At 39.7% G+C, this 18721-nt stretch overlaps 1 long non-coding RNA gene across 1 annotated transcript; it reads right to left on the bottom strand.

Moving 5' to 3' along the window:
- Positions 1-277: 277 nt before the first annotated feature.
- LOC140616403 (uncharacterized) lies at positions 278-17765 on the bottom strand. The gene is made up of 3 exons (XR_012016898.1): positions 17567-17765; positions 16359-16427; positions 278-958 (listed from the first exon to the last, which is right to left on the bottom strand). It is a non-coding gene; the product is annotated as an uncharacterized lncRNA (long non-coding RNA).
- Positions 17766-18721: the final 956 nt, after the last annotated feature.

An 18721-nucleotide genomic window follows, 5' to 3' on the forward strand; every position in this document is an offset into this window, starting at 1 on the left:
ATAGAAATTGTTCCCCCTCAGTTTCAAGTTGTCATCTATTAGGCAGTCCTGGTATTTCATTTTAATGTAAAAAAAGATCACTTAGTGATATACTCTGATAATTCCTGAAATCTGTCACCTATCACAGGACAGCAGTATTGGCCGTCCTCCAAAACTTCCCTGAGGCAAAGCACAATCAGAAAAGAAGGTAAATATTCTAAGAAAAGGAGGTGGATTTTCATGGTGAACAACACTGAATCATACATTACAAAATGTTAATATAATTAGCAGCCTCTTTATCAACTTATCTGCATCATGGGTGTGTGGAAGGGTATTGACAATGGAAGGCCTTGCTTTTCTTCATGATTTAAATTGCCTGTATAATTCACGAACAAAAAGTAAAGCAGGGACCAGAGCAGAGGTATGGGTTGGTTATGCAGGTCATCGGTAATGGGTTTAAATGCATTCTTTCTTCCCGCCCCTGGCCTGCCCATGTGTCAGGTGCACAGAGTTGATTGGTTTAGAGTTCACTTTCACTCTGATTTTACATCAAATGTGTAACAGCACTTTGTAACCATTAAGTGTTTGGCTTAGCTATTAAATATTAAAGTTCCACTGATTGCTAAACCCATAATTAAAAGAGGAAGGAAACCCATAATGTTACAGATGTTTTCCCATTTGGTAATCATGCGGTGAGAGTAACATGAATATAGATACAGTAGCTGTTTGGTATGAATGGGACCTGCTGAGAAGACCCAGAGACAATAAAGAAAAGCAGTTGAGATGTGTTGATTGTTAGCAGAAGAAGAGAAGGCCCACATGCGTGTAGGAGTGTGGATAATAGAGGGAAGGTAATGCAGGGCTGTCCCCTTAGATGTTGGTAACTGGAAGCAGTGTGCTGGATGCAGAAGCAGTTCAGGATTCAGTTCTGTTTGCTGGGGGGCGTTGGGCATGTCTTTCAGAGCTTCACTCTTCTCATCTGTAAAATAAGGATACTGCCTGCCTTATAAAACTGACATGAGAACTCAAGGAGGTGATGGGTATAAAAGTTTTAGCAGTTGGCGATTGTAGCTAATATCATTTCCTTTGTCTGTAAGCTGCATGAGAACATGGACTTTGCCCTCTTTATTGCCATGCTTTGGCCCAAAAGATGTAATATACAAATATATGTAAATATAGATATATACACACATATATATGATGAATAAAAGGATATATCTATCTTATAATGGACTCTCAACAAACATGCACTGAAATAATGAGTTTAAGAAGAGTCATAAATGAATAGAAATGAGGAACTTGAAAGAAAAAAATATATTGAAAAGATTGGTTTATGAGAAAAACATTAAGAAAATTCTGGTTAGGTAACAGGGAACATGTATGTGAAAAGGTCAACTCCAGGGCAGGGCACACATGTCTCAAATGATCATATAGGATTAGCAGAAATAACTGTCTTGGAGGAAAGCATTATCTCAGGAAATGATTTTGACATTACATCTTTTTAGACTGTGGAACAATGTTCTGCAATGAAGGTAAGGGACCATTCTTGCTGGAGAATGGTTAACGTTGTAGGGATATGTAATCCCACCACTGCACTAGGCTCAGCAAACTGACTCCACCAGATTGCATTCTGCCTCTGACTCCAGCTCTCTGATAATCTAGAGGCAGAAAAAGGTTAGACTTTTCTTCCAAGAGCCCTAGAGATATGGAATCTCAAACAAGGGTTTTGGCCCTATACCTACATATGTTTGTTTTGAAAGCATGACATAGTCAAGTTCCATGATGCTGTGTCTGTAGGCTCATAGTTGGCTGCTTTTAGAACAACCCCCAGCATTTTGCAGCTGGCTCTGCATGCTGACCATTTCAAGGCACCCTGAACAATCACCCATTCTGGTTTGACTCTTCTAGTCTTTTAAGACGTGTTTTGAGAGGAACAAACAGCTCTACTTCAAACTCATCTAAAGAGAGGTTATGGCATTTTAAGACATTGTAGACCAAGTATGAGATAAAAAAGGCATTATTGAAGGTATTCAGGTCAATGCTGTAGCTTTGAGTAGGGTGCTAGGATGCATATTTTCACAAGACCAAGATTTCAATAAAAGGGTTAATGTGTAATTATGATCAAAGTCCAAGTGATATGCTATTCTGGGGTATCTGCAGACTGCTTTTTGCTGGGGTACACATAGTATTACTCAGTGCACATTAAATATTAGGTTATATAGTGCTTAAGGCAAAACAAAGTGAAATTACTTGCATTTTGTTGAAAAATGAGTCACTAAAGACTCCAGGAATTGGAGTCTAGACAGAGTGAGTGAATAAGCCAGGCAATGGAAGGGCCAATCATTGCAATTGATCCTGACAGCTTTGCCTACATCAATCTGCACTGCTCAGTGAGGCCATGGAAATGACCAGATCAGAAGGGCAGCTTCCCTCATGTCTCTAGGTGGGTCCTTAAGTCCATGTACCTGCAGTAAAACCACTGAAAGAGGAAATGCAGCATAAACAGCAGAGCAGCACTTTTGACATAGCACCTTGAACAGTGATGCTCCCGAGGAGCAGGGTTGAAGGCAAATGTCAGCTGGCTCCAGAATTTCTATTTAATGATTTTTATGGGGATTGATCTGCCCACAGATCAATTGCCAATTATTTATTTCACGGTTAACCCAAACTCACTGGGGACCCATTGTTTCTCTTCTGGTGTAAAGGCAAGTTCTTTTCAGAAGTAGTATTCAACTTCATTATGGGTTAAATAGGCATTTAGGAATAGGTTTGGAAATTTAATCACCATGTAGGATGTCCTTCCCATGGGAAATATGTTCCAACTTCCAAATGACCAACAGAGATGCCACTCTTCAGAGTAGTAGGTTACTTGCCCCTGCACTAATTTTCAGCAGAACACATAACTAAATATAAACATGCAGTTTGCAAAAGGTCATGGTTGCGATCACTTCTAGATTCTTGATTTCATTAAGTAAATATTTGATCCCTTTTCATTTTGTGGTGCTAAGCTCTGTATAAATTGTTTTTATTGACATTTCTTTATTTTTTGAAAAAAATATTTATTTATTTGAGAGAGAGAGTAGTCACAGAGGGAGAAGCAGACGCCCCGCTGAGCAGGGAGCCCAATGCAGTACTTGATCCCAGGACCTTGAGATCATGACCTGAGTGGAAGGCTGGTACTTAACTGACTAAGCCACTCAGGCACTCCCATATTGACATTTCTAAGTTAATTTTTAAGAAAAGCTCTTTACTGTACTAATATCATAAAGTATCCATATTTTGCAAAACAAATCTGAATGACGTAATAGTAGAGAACCAACAAACAATGTGGCTTTCACTAGAAGCAGAAATACACTTAAGCTAAAATCTTAATTGTCAAAAGTCGTCTGATCTGAGGCGCCCACCATGCTTCACTGACCCACAGATCTCATTGACCTTCTCTACCCACACCACAAAAATCATTGTTACCCTTTCATTATTAGTTTAGGGGTGCTTTATTGCCAAAGGATTCTTAGGTGGTATGGGAGGAGGTAAATTTACCCTATGTAACATAACCAACAGTGCCTGTCCTCCCAACTCAGGAGGAAATCAAATGATGTATATGCATGAACCTTGTATGTTTTCAAGTGTTTTTAAAGCCCACACATCTTTGGAGAGCAAATAATTAAATAGCAAAATCAAGCCACTCTTTGTAGGGAAAATTTCTTATTTTATGACATAGGAAATAACAGTGATAATAACTTCCAGGCAACAAAACAGTTTTGGTTATTGTTTTGTCTTTGCTTTTTTTTGCTTTACTCTTTTTTTTTTTTTTTTTTTGTAGCTTTCAACCTAAAAGTTACTTTCTGTCCTTTAAAAGCTAGAGGCAGGCATATATATATGTGTATGTGTATATATATATTATATGTGTTTGCATATATATGCATATATGTATATATATATGTGTGTATACCAGTTGCCTGAATTTTCTGGAAAATAAAGCCTAAACCAAAACTTATGTGATCACACTTTATTGAAGAGTTAATCCTAGGAAAACAAGAGTTAGGAAGAAGTGGAGTGAGGAAGGAAGGAGTGTGAGCAAGAAGAAGGGACCGTGTTTCTGAGATGCTTGGCCTCATGATGAATTGATTGTTTAGTGCCATAGCAAGCTCTGGAAAGAATACATGACACTGCTCCCTGTCTCACCAATTTCTCCAGGGGTTTCTAAGTCCAGTTGGTTGAAACTTGCCTCTGTAGTATATTAATACTATAATACCCTTTAGTTTTTGGATCCACACCCATATGCACTTTGTAGCAACAGAGGAGTACTCGGGTGCTTACGTGGCCTGGGTGTACGATGAGTCACCCACACAGCACTAAGGATGTGTCTCAGGGTCCTGGATCCATAGAAGAAAGAGCAGCAGCAACCAAGCTCCATGACTCCAAGAAACACCAAGGAAGTGTATGGGTCTGGGGTGAAGCCCAAACCATACATAATAAAACAGAGCATAGAAGAAAGCCACTTTAGATAATCTCTGCTGCCACTTTTGCTAAGTGCAGTTTTGAGAAGGGAGGACATTTCTGGTTCTTACACTGCAGAGAGTTGTATAGAAACCAACAGTAATGGAAATAATTAGAGGTATAGAGTTGATCAAAACTTGACCTCTAATGACCACTTTGAGTAGCTGCCACAGAGAGAGTAAGCTTTTTCTGCAAAGCAGTGTTTCAGACATGATAGGAGGGAAGAACTTGATACAAAGCAGTGTGACAGGAAGAAGTATGCAGGAAAGATGAACCAGTGATGTAGAAACAAAAATCCCAAAGAGTAAGATAAGATGAATCAAGCTTCATCAGGCCTTATAGCCCCAATTAATTGAAACATTGTGTTGATTTTTTGTTATTTATATATAATTTATTCATGCAACAGATATTTACTGAGAAGCAACTGCAGGTCAGGTTCTATTCTATACTGCAGTTTCTGCCGTGTTGACATTCAGACTCCAGTGGAGGAAGACAGATGGTAGCATGTCAGAGGGTGGTGAATGCCATGGAGAATGATAAAGCAGGACAAGGGAGAGGGGGTGTGTGTGGCAGAGTGGCAGGAGTGCTATTTGGTACAGGACAGTCAAGGAAAACCTCTGTGAGAGGCAACATCTGAGCAGAGACCTGAAGAAGAGAAAGGAGTGAGCTGGGTATCTGGAGGAAGAGCCATCCCTGAAGAGAGAGGACAGAATGCAAAAGCCAGGAGAGGCCAGCAGGTGTTGTTGAGGAATATACATCTACCTGATGAATACATATTTTTCCAAGTAAACAACATGGTAAACTGCATATAGTTTATTCAGTATTCTCATCAGATATTCTCAATTTTACTGACATCGTAAATGTCAGAATATCCTATCATTCAAAAGAGTTACCCAAAAATGGGAAAACCAATTGACAATTGCAGTCATGATCCTGGCATCCAGAACTCAGTAACACTAATGATGCATATAGAATCATCTGGGAAGGTAGGAAGAACTTGCTCACGGACAAATGTGACACCCAGCTAAGTGTACATGGCAGATGGGTCCTGAAGGGACAGGTCACCAGACCAGCAGAGTGCAAAGTTGAATCAGGAAGAAAGAAAAGTTCTACCTGTGGTTGACAGCTCTGAGCCTGAGGACCTGTTTTGAGGATGCTTTGTTTGGCCTAAGGTTAATAACAGTTGATAAACTGTTGAATGTTTTTTTTAAAATTGAGTCAAGATGCCTTCAGGTCATGTGTGTACTGTTTTTGCAGTCAGCTGTAGTGAGGCTGCAGATGCAGGGTATACCAGCATGACGTTTCAAATCATGCCAAACCTACATCTTTCCAAGAAAGAAAGAATGCTCAACATGTGAAAATAAGTCATAAGGCAGAAATCCAGATAATTCACACACATGCACAGAACCAAAATGGGGTATGAGCAGTGTAGAAGAACCACTGCACTACATCTGTATTTTCTTGGAGGTCTGGGCTATTTTTCAAGGTTTACAACTGGGCTATAAAAGTGTATTTTTGACATTTTAAGTCCCAGGCTGAGAACAAATTTTGATTTTTAAATTCAAACTTATCATTCCAAAACTCATTCTGGCACCTTTTTGGGACTTGATGAATTGTTTCAAAGATGTTTATTGCTTTTAAGTCTCTATTTTATTGTCAAGTTTGTAATACATAAACTGCTTTGAATTTTGTTAGGATAGTGATTAGACAGTGACGTGACTTTAAAACAGAAAACAGGGAATCCCTGGGTGGCGCAGCGGTTTGGCGCCTGCCTTTGGCCCAGGGCGCGATCCTGGAGACCCGGGATCGAATCCCACATCAGGCTCCCGGTGCATGGAGCCTGCTTCTCCCTCTGCCTGTTGTGTCTCTGCCTCTCTCTCTCTCTCTCTCTGTATGACTATCATAAATAAAAAAAAAAAAAAAAAAAAAAAATGTTTAAAAAAAAAATAAATAAAACAGAAAACAAAAAGATTTAACTGGATTAGGAGAAAAGGATAGTACATTTTATGTAGTTACTCTGTTACTAAGAATTAAAATATGCCTCCTCTGGATATGTATTTGCATCATGTAACATAATAAGAGAGCTCCAAAAATATCACTGTGTTCTTTGCAAGAAAGGGCAACAATTTGTTCTGTATCAACAGCAACATTGTCTATTTCAAACAGCTTTCAGCTGGGATCTCTAAATTCTGCACAAATATTATCCAAACCACCTAATACCATAAATGTTGCCATGGTTGGTCATTGATTAGAGCAGTAGGTTGAGAGCTAGTTACTCTTGAAGTTGACTCAATTTCTTCTGACCCAAAGTCAAGTGGCTTAGAATATCCAGGTGCCTCTCAGGCCAAGAGCCTCCTTAAACAGCCAAACTCATTGTCAGGTACTTGAAGATCTTTAAAAAAAGTCAGTCTTGTGTGAGACTTGCTACATCCTATACAACCGTACAATTTGATACATCCTAGGATTTTAGGATTCTGATTGCAACTTATAAAAATCAGCCCACAGAAAATAGATATGGGCAACTTATTATACATAACCAGAGACTTCACAGAACAGAAAGAAAGACAAGCATGCAGCCACACCTCAGAAGGAATGGGGCAACTGGCAGGCCACTGGGAACCTACACATGGTCTCATTCAGATTCTGATCTCTGCTTCTCTTCATGTCTATCCCTAATCGTTGTCTTTCTCTTAAAACCTATTTTTCTGCTCCTTTATTTACATGGCATAATGTGGCCATTCTCAACTGCCATGTTTATATGTTTTAATTTTTGCTTCCCCAAAAGTGATGACATCTGTTCCTCTATCTCAGTTATCTATTGCTGTATAACCAATTACCTTAAAGTTAGTGACTTTTATTACCTTGCTTACTTCATTTATTTATTTATTGCATTTATTATCCTATAGTTTTTGTGGGGGAGGAAACAAGGTGTGGCTCAGCTGAGTGCCTTCTCCTCAAAATCCCACACAAGGCTGCAATTGAAATGTTGATTAGGGCAGCAGTCTTATGGAAAGGTTGCACTGAAGGAGATTTGCTCCTAAATTCAGTTCCTTAGAGATTGTTGGCCACACTGGCTATTGACTTCTTATAATTCCTTGCAACACGGGCCTTGCCTTAGAGTGACTCACAGTATGTCAGCTGGTTTCTATCAGAAGGAGCGAGAAGAGGAGAGCAAAGATAGTAGTTGCTGTCTTTTTATAACCTAACTTCAGAGGTGACATTCCATCACTTTTTCCTATTATATTTGGTAGAAGTGAGATACTAGGTTTAGTCCACACTCAAGAAAAGAGGGCATAAATTCTAGTATACAGGGAACGCAGAGGGCCTTTATAGAGGATGCCTATCACATCCTCTCTGTCTTTGTCTCCTAATTCCAAATCCATTGGCAAAGGCCTTTCACTGACCTAACTTGGGTCCGATGCCTGTAGTTGTCTCAGCTAGCTGTAGAAAGAGTGTAGACCCATGGTATATGTGGTACACATGGTGGAGGTAGTAGGTATTGCAAGACAGAGGAGGGACCATTATGGAAAAGGAAGACAGTTAAAGGGTTTGAACCTGAGTAAAATACTCCAAAATATCACTACCACCAACTTTCTTAACCATTCTTTCTTAATGGAAATAAAAACTTTCCTAGCAGATTATTCATCTCCCAAAGGACTAAAGTTCTGTACATACAGATTTTCTGAATAATTCAGATTCTTGAAGCCCTTAATCCTAAATTATTATGTAACTAAGGCTAATGTGCTTTTTAAATGATTCACAATATGTGCCATTATCCTTTTTAAAAATTTGTTTTTATTCATTGAATTTTGATAAAATATATATAACATACAATTTACTACTTTCACCATTCTTAGCCATATAGTTCAGTGGTGTTAGGTACACTCTCAATGTTGTACGACCCTTGCCACCATCCATCTCAAGAACTTTTTTCATCTTCCAAAACTGAAACTTGATACCCATTAAACTTATTAATCTCACATTTCCCTTTCCCCTTCGCCTGCAGCAATCACTATTCTATGTTCTGTCTCTGATTCTGATTGCTCTAGGAAACTCAAATGAGTGGAATCACAGAATATTTGTCTTCTTGTGACTGGCTTCTTTTATTTAGCATAATGCCCTTACCAAAGATTCATCCATTTGGTAGCATGTCTCAGAATTTTCTTCCTTTTTATGGCTTAATAATCTTCCACTGTATCTGTATTCCACATTTTCTTCATCCATTCATTCACTGATGGGCAGACACTTGGGTTGGTCCACCTTTTGGCTATTGTGAATAATACTACTAAGAACACTGGTATACAAATATCTGTTTGAGTCCCTGCTTTCAGTTCCTTGGGGTATATGCTCAGAAGTGAAATTACTGAATCATAGTAATTCTATTTTTAACTTCTTGAGGAATTGCCATCATGTCTCCCATTGAAGCTGTGCCATTTTATACTCCCACCAGATGAGCACAAAGATTCTGATTTCTCTATATCCTTACCAATGCTTATTTTCTGGTTTTTGTTTTTGTTTTAATAATAACCATCCTAGAAGATGAAAGGGGGTATCTCATTGTGGTTTTGATACACATTTCTTTAATGATTAATGATGTTGAGCTTCTTTTCGTGATATTTTGCCATTTGTATATCTTTGGAGAAATATCTATTCAAGCCCTTTGTCCATTTTAATTTGTCTGTTTTGTTGTTGTTGTTGTTGTTGAGTTGTAAGTGTTCTTTATATAGTCTGGATATTAACCCTTTATTAGATGTATGACTTGAAAACATTTTCTCCCATTCTGTGTGTTGTCTTTTCACTCTGTTGATAGTCTCCATTTTAAATTTTGAGATAGTCCAGTTTATTTTTCTTTTGTTGCCTGTGCTTTTGGTGTCATGTAGAAGAGATTATTACCAAATCTAATGTCATGAAGCCTTTCTTCTATTTTCTTTTCCAAAGAGTTTTATAGTCTTAGTTCTTAGATTTAGATCTCTGATCCTCTCTAGCCTTTGTAGGCATAATCTGATGAGCCTAGGAAGTTGGTATTAAATTTTGACTGACATTTCTGTTTATGGTTAAGTAAGCATCCATCTTTTATGTTCTTAACTTAGAAAAAGGAAAACATTGTCTACACTTCTGTACTCATTATGACATTTGAGAATCCCAAAGATTTGCAAAAACTTAATATTACTAAATTCTCTAATTATCTCCCAAGGTGTCTCAGACTGTAATTTATTTATTTTTATTTTTTAAAAGATTTATTTATTCATGAAAGAGAGAGAGAGGCACAGAGACACAGGCAGAGGGAGAAGCAGGCTCCATACAGGGAGCCTGACATGGGACTCGATCCTGGGTCTCCAGGATCATGCTCTGGACTGAAGGCAGTGCTAAACCACTGAGCCACCCAGGCTGCCCTCAGACAGTAATTTAAGAGACTATTATGCTATACCAGAAAATCTGAACTCTGACATGACTTAATAGATGCACTTAAAAGCTTTTGAAAAGGCTGATTAGAGTGTTGTTTTCAGGTCATGATTCCTAAATATGTTTATGATAAATGTTAAGTGTGCTTAATGATCTTGATTTACCATTATAGTTTTAGTGCTCTATATGACATACAGTACGTATCTAAAATCTTTAGATCGTTGTCCATTTCTTTTGCCTTCCCCTTTCTAACTCTGGGTTTGTATTTAGGATGCATTTAGGATACAAATATCCTCATCTGTACCATAGGTGTTTGTCACCACACTCAAGTGTCCCACATATGTTCTTTCTACAGTCACCAGCAAGGAAAGAAAAACATTTTCTTATAAAACAAAGTGCTTGTTGCACAGGTTAACACTGGAAGCCTCTGGTGAAGCCCCTTTATTTACATATCCCTCTCTAAGCACCTGGTAGCTGTTGCTACAGGAGTCCCTAGAAACTCCATAGGTAAGTAGATGAGTTATGAAAATGCTGACTTTTATGATACATTTAAGGTGCTGGAAAATACCAATTTGATCCAAACTAATTCAGGTTATTATTTGGCTAGAGTCAAACATTTGGAAAGGGTCACCAAATGGTTTTAGTATCCAAACCTTCTGGTAGGTCACCCAGAGCTAGAGTAACTTGTTGCTCCTTTGGCCTTTCCAATTTGATTCCCCAAGCTTGGCTGGAGCTGGGAGGGAATGAAGTATGAAACTTCCAGGAGGAACAGGAGACAGCATTCAATGGCAGAAGCGTTGCCTAGGCTGCCGCACCTCATCCAGCTTACCATCCCATGCCTTTCTGTCCCAACCTATACTATTATCATCCCATGTTAGGTAGGGTAGGCTAACGGAAAAACAGACTCAAAGTGCAACAGCTCAATATAAGAGAAGTTTTTTTTCGCTCTATTTCTCTCTTACAAGCCCAGATTCATCCTAAATGAAAATATGTTCTGTGTTCTAGAATATTTTCATGGGAACCTAGAGATCATTTATCATGGATATGAAATTAGTAGAAGCAAATGCTCTTGGCAATGGGCTTAAGTTATTTCTTTGTTGAGGGATATCAGACAAAGGTTTGAGTTTAGGCATAACAGCTCAAATCAGCCTATACATGAAAGAGGAGGAGGAGGGGCAGGATGGCGGAAGAGGAGGGTCCCCAAATCACCTGTCTCCACCAAATTACTTAGAAAACCTTCAAATTATCCTGAAAATCTATGAATTCGGCCTGAGAATTAAAGAGAGAACACCTGGAATGCTACAGTGAGAAGAGTTCGCGCTTCTATCAGGTAGGAAGACGGGGAAAAAGAAATAAAGAAACAAAGGCCTCCAAGGGGGAGGGGCCCAGGAGGAGCCGGGCTGAGGCCGGGGCGAGTGTCCCCAGGACAGGAGAGCCCCGTCCCGGAGGAGCAGGAGCTGCACCGACCTTCCCGGGCGGAAAGGGGCTCGCGGGGAGTTGGAGCAGGACCCAGGAGGGCGGGGATGCCCTCGGGCTCCCGGGGACACTAACAGGCACCTGCGCCCCGGGAGAGTGCGCCGAGCTCCCTAAGGGCTGCAGCGCGCACGGCGGGACCCGGAGCGGCTCGGGGGGCTCGGGGGCGGCTCCGCGGAGGGGGCTGCGGGGCGGGAGCGCGAATCCACCAGCGCAGGCCCCGAGCACAGGGCGCCGGGACACAGCCCAGGATCCGGCCTCCCCCCGGGACAGGCAGAGGCCGGGAGGGCCCAGGACAGCGAGGACGCTCCTGCCCCGAGCTGAGCAGATCAGCGGCCCCGCCCCGGAGCCTCCAGGCCCTGCAGACGGAGAGCTCTGGAGCTACTGCGGGGGCTGACTCCAGGGCTGCAGAGCTGGCCCCGCCACTGGGGCTGTTGCTCCTGGGGCCTCACGGGGTAAACAACCCCCACTGAGCCCTGCACCAGGCAGGGGCACAGCAGCTCCCCCAAGTGCTCACACCTGAGAATCAGCACAGCAGGCCCCTCCCCCAGAAGACCAGCTAGACGGACAAGTTCCAGGGGAAGCCAAGGGACTTAAAGTACACAGAATCAGAGGATACTCCCCTGTGGGTTTTTTGTTTTTTTGTTTTGTTTTGCTTTGCTTTTCGATTTGTTTGCTTCCCCCACCCCTTTTTTCCCGTTCTTTTTCTTTCTCTTTTTCTTTTTTTCTAACTTTTTTTTTCTCTTTCTCTTTTCTTTCCTTCTTTCTCTCCTCTCTTTTTCTCCTTTTCCCAATACAACTTGCTTTTGGCCACTCTGCACTGAGCAAAATGACTAGAAGGAAAACCTCACCTCAAAAGAAAGAATCAGAAACAGTCCTCTCTCCCACAGAGTTACAAAATCTGGATTACAATTCAATGTCAGAAAGCCAATTCAGAAGCACTATTATACAGCTACTGGTGGCTCTAGAAAAAAGCATAAAGGACTCAAGAGACTTCATGACTGCAGAATTTAGAGCTAATCAGGCAGAAATTAAAAATCAATTGAATGAGATGCAATCCAAACTGGAAGTCCTAACGACGAGGGTTAACAAGGTTGAAGAACGACTGAGTGACATAGAAGACAAGTTGATGGCAAAGAGGGAAACTGAGGAAAAAGAGACAAACAATTAAAAGACCATGAAGATAGATTAAGGGAAATAAACGACAGCCTGAGGAAGAAAAACCTACGTTTAATTGGTGTTCCCGAGGGCGCCGAAGGGGACAGAGGGCCAGAATATGTATTTGAACAAATTCTAGCTGAAAACTTTCCTAATCTGGGAAGGGAAACAGGCATTCAGATCCAGGAAATAGAGAGACACCCCCCCCCCCACAATCAATAAAAGCCGTTCAACACCTCGACATTTAATAGTGAAGCTTGCAAATTCCAAAGATAAAGAGAAGATCCTTAAAGCAGCAAGAGACAAGAAATCCCTGACTTTTATGGGGAGGGGTATTAGGGTAACAGCAGACCTCTCCACAGAGACCTGGCAGGCCAGAAAGGGCTGGCAGGATATATTCAGGGTCCTAAAGGAGAAGAACATGCAACCAAGAATACTTTATCCAGCAAGGCTCTCATTCAAAATGGAAGGAGAGATAAAGAGCTTCCAAGACAGGCAGGAACTGAAAGAATATGTGACCTCCAAACCAGCTCTGCAAGAAATTTTAAGGGGGACTCTTAAAATTCCCCTTTAAGAAGAAGTTCAGTGGAACATCCACAAAAACAAGGACTGAATAGATATCATGATGACACTAAACTCCTATCTCTCAATAGTAACTCTGAATGTGAACGGGCTTAATGACCCCATCAAAAGGCGCAGGGTTTCAGACTGGATAAAAAAGCAGGACCCATCTATTTGCTGTCTACAAGAGACTCATTTTAGACAGAAGGACACCTACAGCCTGAAAATAAAAGGTTGGAGAACCATTTACCATTCGAATGGTCCTCAAAAGAAAGCAGGGGTAGCCATCCTTATATCAGATAAACTAAAATTTACCCCAAAGACTGTAGTGAGAGATGAAGAGGGACACTATATCATACTTAAAGGATCTATTCAACAAGAGGACTTAACAATCTTCAATATGTATGCCCCGAATGTGGGAGCTGCCAAATATTTAAACCAATTAATAACCAAAGTGAAGAAATACTTAGATAATAATACACTTATAGTTGGTGACTTCAATCTAGCTCTTCCTACCCTCGATAGGTCTTCTAAGCACAACATCTCCAAAGAAACGAGAGCTTTAAATGATACACTGGACCAGATGGATTTCACAGATATCTACAGAACTTTACATCCAAACTCAACTGAATACACATTCTTCTCAAGTGCACATGGAACTTTCTCCAGAATAGACCACATACTGGGTCACAAATCGGGTCTGAACCGATACCAAAAGATTGGGATCGTCCCCTGCGTATTCTCAGACCATAATGCCTTGAAATTAGAACTAAATCACAACAAGAAGTTTGGAAGGACCTCAAACACGTGGAGGTTAAGGACCATCCTGCTAAAAGATGAAAGGGTCAACCAGGAAATTACGGAAGAATTAAAAAGATTCATGGAAACTACTGAGAATGAAGATACAACCGTTCAAAATCTTTGGGATGCAGCAAAAGCAGTCCTAAGGGGGAAATACATCGCAATACAAGCATCCATTCAAAAACTGGAAAGAACTCAAATACAAAAGCTAACATGAAAGAGGAAGCTTTATTTAAGATTCCTTTTACCATTTTCCAGTTTTTTCATTATATTTATATCCATAAATTCATTTGTATAAGCTCTCACTATAGGAATGAAAATATTTAAGTTTTTCAGCTTAAATAGTTCATTAGGATTTTAGCCTGCAACATTTTCACAGACAACTCATTAGTTCTGATGATTTCACACTGTTCTGTACAGCTGTGTCATGACAATGTGGGTGCAGTGAAATATTAGGGTTAAGCTGGGCCATCCATTATGAATTCCTGTTTCAGCTGCTTATTGATGCCATCCCTAAAATAAATGAATAAACCTTTGACATTCCATTGTTTGATAACATACTCAAAATTATTCTTTAAAGAAAGTAAAAATGCTGCTCAGTTCTGCTCAGTTACAATTATTTTTCCCCTAAGAATGGTGAATTGGTGGAAAAGAGTTCAGTGTGGTACATGTAGACTTCTAGAGAACACTCACTCATCTTTCCTATGAATTCAGATTAATCAAATAGTCTGAAATACAGGTCAGTTAGGTCTGCTTAAGGCTTCCTTTTAGATTTTGACAAAATTGTCCTAATTCCAAAACAGTGAGAATAGAGTCAACAGGAGAGTAAAAAAGAGTTAGTGGCTGATCACTTTGCATCTTCACAGGGTATGGAAAGCTCTCTGAAGAGCCCAGTAACAGACAAGATTAAGATGAAGGCTATAAAAATATTTAGAGATGGGACTAATATTCGAAAGATTCAGATTAAAAGCATAACTTTGAAATTAAAAGAAACTTTAAAATTTCTACTTTGGTTTCTTATCAGGATATAGGAAACCATGAAAAAAAAAAAAAAGGATATAGGAAAACATGATCTCCTTGAAACTAGAGCAAATTGGTCACAAGGAACCATCCGGATGAGATGAAATGATGGGTACCTAAACTGCCCTCTAAGACAAGTGGAAGTTGGAAGCACCAGATCCAGGCAAGGATTCCAGGTCACATTTCGAGGGGAGGTGAGATTAATCTACCAGCTACAGGGCATGAGGAAGCAGAGATCCAACAAGAGCTCAGCAATTCTGCCCAAAGAAGGTAGCCTGGTTAGGCTGGGGAGAAAGGCAGATTCCAGGACTCTGGGATCAGGAGAACCCCTGAGGGAGATCTGTGCTGAACTCCCTCAGGCACTTGAGTGAAGTCCCTGTGACCTCAGTCCTGGGCTGTAAGAAGCCTGCAAGCCTCTGAGCTGCTTCAGACAAGGACTGCAATGACAAGGACAGAATAAATGGGATTTGAAAGTTGTAACCACAGAATTAACTAATTCCATTTTAGACACAGCAAAAAGCCAAGTCTGGCTCTGCCATTAACCAGCTATGGCTTTTTGAGAAATTGACTTATTTTTTCTGATCCTTAGTTTCCTCATTTATAAAATGGGGCTCAGAATTTAGTGGAAGCCCTCATGTCTGACACAATTAGGGCCAGTACGTGGTTGGTTAATTAAAAACAAACAAAACAAAAAAACAAAAAAACAAAAAACAAACAAAAAACCTCAGCTCAAGAGTGGAGTTTTAAGGAGGAATAGGTATTTACCTGCAATATTTTTTAAAACACAGAAAAGTGCATTTATTACCCAATATTTTGGTGCAGGATTAAGGCATTTTTCTGATTAAAGTTAGAGTCCTTCCTTTCTTGCAAAAGCAACATATATGATGAATTGTCAACTATCTTGTATCTTTGTTTTTAAATGGACTGAAATCTTACAGTTTAGTTTAAGTGCACAATCATTCCAGATCCTTATTCCCACTCACATTATCTCCACTCTATTTATTTTTTAGTTTTTTACAGTTGTCTGGCCTGTGACAAATCTAATTACAATTTTTGTTTTGTTTTGTTTTAGTTGGCTTGCCTTTAAACTGAGTCGTTTTAGATTACTCAACTTAGTTTTCATAGAAACAGCAGCTTTCTTTCATTTTCACTCTTTTTCATTGATATGTTAACTATTTCATTAGATTACCTAATTATAGTTGTAACTGGTTTGTAAACTGATGCAACTGGTGTTTGGCAAGCAAACAACTCACACGGTGAGAGCAGAAGCCAGTGAGCATACAGAACAGCCTCCCAGCTGGCTACAGACATTCGTTGGCATATGGAGAGAAGGAAGAACATCAGTCATTTCAGTGTCTGGTAAGTGAAGATATGTTACGAGTGCTTCTAATGAACTTCATAAAATTATCATGGGGATTACAGGAAAAGTTGATGTTGAAGGCTTGTCAAATGGCTATACTCACTAGAAGCTGGTTTCCTTCTTTTCCTTCAAAAGCCTCCAGAGCACAGTGCCTTGAAGAATGACAATCCCTCTGCAAGCAAGTCAACTCAGTAATTAGATGCTTCAAATAATTAATAATAATAATAGTAATAATAATAATAAATAATTAGATACTCAAGACTGTAATATAAAATTTCAATTCCTTTCTGCCTCCTACTCCATTGTTTTAAGCGCATCAGTCTCTCTCAAAGTTATGGATGGTCTTCTTTCCCCATGCTCCAGGGCCATCTTATTCAAGCTTGATATCCATGGCTTTGGCAAGGCACAACTTTCTGTTCAGGCTGAACTGGTGAAGCACTAATGTCAGGCTTCCAGAACAAATAACTGGGAAGGTTGCTCTTTAAAGTTTAATGGTATTTGGAGTTCCACATGATTCTAATCTAGGCCTATGGGGTATTTATAGGGTGCTTTTGATGTTCTATCATGTTTGACAATACAGTTTTCAAAAAATCAAATAGGATAAAGTATCCACCCATGAGTTGGGTATCAAAGATTATATTGGGGAGAAGTTGTGCACTCTGTTTGCCAATTATTTTGCTTTAGAAGGCAGCTTCCATGTTGGTAGAACAAAAGAAAGCCAATGTAAGGTAGGCAGTGTGCTTCCTATTTCTGAGGAGTCTAATTTTTCATTCTTTGGCTCAGCAGGGTAGGGGCTACACATACTCCTAAATGCCCCTTCCATTTTTCCAAGGAAACTTCTCCAATATGTTTATGTCTGGACAAAGGGAAAGAAATATTAAGAGCCACATACAACTGCCTATCATTTGTCTAGGTACTTAGAAAAGATAAAGTTTTGTTCTACCACTCAAGTGAATCATATTAGAGAACTTGGTATGGCTTAGTCAGAAAACTCTATTTCTCAGCATATTTTCCTGGTCACATATTGAGGGCTATTGCTTCTCTGGTTCTTTGCACAGATTTGGTTGCTCTGCAAAAGGCCTAAAACTTTGTGTGAGCTCCTTCTGATGGCCCACCTCAGCCATAGAGAGATTCATTACACAGAAGAAAGGAGCCGCCAGTGAGTACCTGTTTTTCCTCTTCTAGGCCATTAAAGGAGACTAGTAACCAACCCAAAGTCAGCATCTTTTCCATTGAATGAGAAAGAAACTATCCCACCCATAGTCTCTGAGATGTGATTCAGCATGAATAAAGAGTAAAAGAGTTTCTTACAAATATGTCACTTCCATAAGGTGTCAGCAAGAGTTTGATATATTGCTCTCTGGGCATAAGCAAGCCCTCACTGTAGAAGACTTCACAGACTTTTCCGGAAAAAGCATTTAAATGGCTGAGTGGGGAAAGAAGAGAAGAGAAAGAAGAAGAAGAGAAAGAAGAGAAGAGAAGAGAAGAGAAGAGAAGAGAAGAGAAGAGAAGAGAAAGAAGAGAAGAGAAGAGAAGAGAAGAGAAGAGAAGAGAAGAGAAGAGAAGAGAAGAGAAAAGAAAAGAAAAGGAAAGAAAAGAGTGTATTTAGGCCTCAGGTACAAACTTCATTTTTGACATCATTTTGCATATATCTGGTTGGGGTCAAGTTTAGAACTTGGGAGTATGAGGTCATGCATTCAACCCCACGGCTTCTCTCCATGGTTTTGACTGTGAGCTCACAAAATGAAGCTGTGGGTCACTGCTACTATAGTAGCACTTTGCAAAATTTGTGGTATTTAAAATACATAGCAAAAACATGTGATAATTTTGTGAAGAATGGCTTCTGAGTAAGAAAATAGGATCTTCTGAGTAATCCTTAACTTCAACAGGAGAAACCCATTATTTCTTGACTCAAGTTCATCTTCTTTAGATGATGCTACTTAGTTTTGGGGAGCTAGATCACCTTAATCTAAAGAAGACCCTTTTAATAATGAAACCAAGAAATTAAGGATTGCTCAAAAAGAAATAAAACATTTAAAGATCCAGGAGAAACTACTATGGTCTCAGCTTTACATGGCTTAATTATCTTCTCTCCAGACTTGTCCAGCAAAAGGCTACCTTTGAGTCTCAAAGCACCTCAGGCATTTATGGATATGCTCTGTTCCCTGAAACTCGTGTAACAACAGACATATAGAAACAAATCTGATGACCTCAAAATGGTCTGGGTTTAAAAATTGGTCAGCTATTCATTGTAGTAAATTCACTTTTGTTCTCTTTTACCTGCAGTTAGTAAAAAAATTTATTGTGGTAATAATGGCACATGTTCTATCCTGCATGTCCACAATATTGAATTAGAAAACTTGATTGAATTAGAAAAGTGAAGAATTGTGATGTTTTGGATCATAAAAACTGCCAGATAACTGCAATTGTAACATTTTGGAGAGGAATTGGCAGAAAGGAACTTTA

This window comes from Canis lupus, chromosome 24, assembly GCF_048164855.1.
Source record: "Canis lupus baileyi chromosome 24, mCanLup2.hap1, whole genome shotgun sequence".
NCBI classification, from domain to species: Eukaryota; Metazoa; Chordata; class Mammalia; order Carnivora; family Canidae; genus Canis; species Canis lupus.